We start from the raw sequence: 3,400 nt of genomic DNA, 5'->3' as shown, positions 1-3,400 counted from the left end.
AGTCATGGTAAATACAAGATCAGGTCTTTCACCAGCAAGCTCATCTGCTCCAAATCCTCCCCCTGAAGATCATCCTATCCCTCAAGAGGAATCATCAGAGATGGCAGCACCACCACCGACTGTCATTACCATCGGAGCTTTCGAAGAGCTCCGCCAACAAGTTACCGCATTAACCCAGTTGTTAAGCCAAAGGAACTCACACCCATCGCATACACCTACACCAGACGGTGATCTTATGGGAGTCGCTCGAGCTCGAGTTCGAGCTCCACAAAACATTCCTGATAACAGTGTTGGAACCTTGGGTGTATCTCATATGACCGCGGCCTTAAGGGCAGTAATGATAGAGTCAGTGAATTTGCCAGAATTATTCAAGAAGAAATTACCGTGGGACTAGCACAAAAAGCAAAGGGGGCAACAGGCTTTACCCCTAGCACTCCCTTTACTCCTGAACTATTGTCCTACCCCCTTCTGGATAGATTCAAGTATCCCAGGATAAAAGAGTATGATGGGACTATCGACCCCATCAACCACCTCAATATATATACCGATATCATGAACTTACAGCTCGCGCCTAACGCCGTAATGTGCAAAGCCTTCCCTCAAACTCTTACAAGTGTAGCTAGAGATTGGTTTTCCACATTGGAGCTGAACTCTATCGCTTTGTTTGCAGATCAGGCTGATAAATTCTTCGCTTTCTTTGCAAGCAGTAAGCGAATCAGAAAGACAGCGGCATCATTCATGCAGATGCGTCAGGAGCCTAATGAAACATTACGCAATTTCATGACTATATTCAATAAAGAAAGACTTCAGATTCTAGATCTTCATATTACGACTGCGGTCTCAGCTTTGACATACGTCATAAGATGCGAAGTATTCAAGATGTCTCTGTCAAAACCCCCCCAAAGTCGGTAACTGACCTCCTTACCCGAGCTGAGAAATACATCAATATGGAAGAAACTCTAACCCCAAGAAAGGACGGCTCACCTTTACTTTGGTCGGATAATAAGAGACCGCATGAACCCAATCAACGAGAGGACATTCCCCGGGTCAAGCCAAGACAAGACCCCCGACCAGCAACCTTTACTCCCTTGAATATATCGAAGTCCAACATCCTGATGGAGATCAAAGACCTCAAAGAGCTTAAATGGCCTCCCAAGTTGCGGTCATCACCTGAAAGCAGTGACAGAACCAAGTACTGTGACTTTCACTGAGACCACGAGCATACCACTGAGGGCTGTTTGACTCTGAAACAACAAATTGAGGCTCTCATTAGGAGAGGTTTTTTAGGCTCTTACACTAGTCATGAAAAATGCCCGAGAAACAAGCAGAACAACGTACAGGAAAAACATGGTATTGAACCGCCAACGGCAGGCACTATTAACATTATTGTTGGAGGAACAGCTTCAGGAGGAGATACTAATAGTGGACATAAGCAGTATGATAGAAAGCTTCCCAGCTCCTCCAATACAGATCTTGCCCATACGAAAGATATCACCTTCCGGTCAAAGGATTTGGAAGGAATATCCTTTCCCCATGATGATGCCCTAGTCATATCAGCTATCATAGCCAACTTCGAGGTCAAGAGGATTCTCGTGGATAACGAAATGCAGCTAATGTACTGTCTCATGAAGCTTTTGTTCAGATGGGTATCTCAGCAGAACAACTCAAGCCTATTAAAACACCTCTTCAAGGATTTGGTGGCGAGGTCATTACCCTTGAAGGTATTGTTGGATTACCCATGACTTTGGGATCTGAAGGTCGACGGGTAACCCATATCATAACTTTTGAAGTTCTTCGAACTCCGATGGCCTACAACACCATCATGGGGAGACCATTACTAAATAAAATCAGAGCTGTTATCTCAACTTTTTACTTGGCGATGAAGTTCCCCACATGTGGTGGAGTTGGAGTCGTCCGAGGAAGCCAAACCATGGTACGCCAGTGCTATGTGACTAGTGTCCGAAAAATGAAGGAAGACGTCATGCAACTTTCAGAGCTCGAGCTCGAGCTTGAAAATCGTGGGAGACTCGCCCCGGTAGAAGAGTTGGTCGAGCTCGAGCCTGGTAAGAAGGTGACAGTAGGACGTGACCTTGATTCAACCATCATGGCTAAACTCATAAGTTGTATCTCCCAAAACCAAGACGTATTCGCTTGGACAGTTGAAGACATGTCGGGAATTGATCCCGAGGTTATAATACACAGGCTCAATGTAAACCCGGAAGCCAAACCTGTTAAACAAAGGAAAAGACAGTTTGCACCGGAACGGCTCGAAGTCATACGAGAAGAGATTGCCAAGCTCCTTAATGCACAATTCATTCGAGAAGTGCAATATCCTGACTGGCTTGCCAATGTAGTTCTAGTGAAAAAGGCTAATGGGAAGTGGCAAGTTTGCATTGACTTNCGAGAAGTGCAATATCCTGACTGGCTTGCCAATGTAGTTCTAGTGAAAAAGGCTAATGGGAAGTGGCAAGTTTGCATTGACTTCACTGATTTGAACAAAGCATGTCCGAAGGATAGCTATCCCCTACCCTAGATTGACAGCCTCGTTGACAGCACTTCGGGTCACAAATTGTACAGCTTTTTGGATGCATTCTCAGGGTACCATCAAATACCAATGGCCACAGAAGATCAAGAGAAGACCTCATTTATGGTCGATTCAGCCATCTATTGTTACAAGGTCATGCCACTTGTGTTAAAGAACGCAGGGACAACATATTAGAGGCTAATCAACAAGGTCTTTGCTGATTTGATTGGAAATACCATTGAGGCTTACGTAGATGACATGGTGGTCAAAAGTACATAGGTGGATGATCATATCACCGATCTTGAGGAAGTGTTTTCCACGCTGCGGAGATACAGCATGAAGCTTAACTCGACAAAATGCCCCTTTGGGGTAGCGTCGGGAAAGTTTCTAGGTTTTATGATCACAAATAGAGGAATAGAAGCCAATCCTAACAAAATTCAAGCCCTGATGTCTATAGAAGCCCCAAGAAGCAAAAAGGAGATTCAAAAGCTTACAGGTCGGGTAGCAGCATTGAATAGATTGGTTTCTCAGGTAGCATACAGATGTCTCCCCTTTTTCAAAGTACTCAGAGGCAACCAAAGTTTTGAATGGAATGATGAATGCGATCTAGCCTTCCAACAGCTTAAGCAAGCTTTAGCTGTACCTCCGGTTCTTACCAAACTAGAGCCTGGTGATACATTGTTCCTTTACTTGGCTGTCTCTCAAAATGTCGTAAGTGGGGTGTTAGTAAAGGAAAAAAGAAAAGTACAGCAACCCATCTACTATGTTAGTAAAGTGCTTCTTGACCCCAAAACTCGGTATACCCTTGCAGAATAGTTAGCTCTTACCTTGATAGTAACTGCTAGAAAGTTGCGGCTATATTTCCAATCTCACCCC

The sequence above is a fragment of the Olea europaea genome, unplaced genomic scaffold (assembly GCF_002742605.1).
Source record: "Olea europaea var. sylvestris unplaced genomic scaffold, O_europaea_v1 scaffold1142, whole genome shotgun sequence".
NCBI classification, from domain to species: domain Eukaryota; kingdom Viridiplantae; phylum Streptophyta; class Magnoliopsida; order Lamiales; family Oleaceae; genus Olea; species Olea europaea.
The sequence above is the reverse complement of the archived record's forward strand: the minus strand, read 5'-3'. Positions refer to the sequence as shown.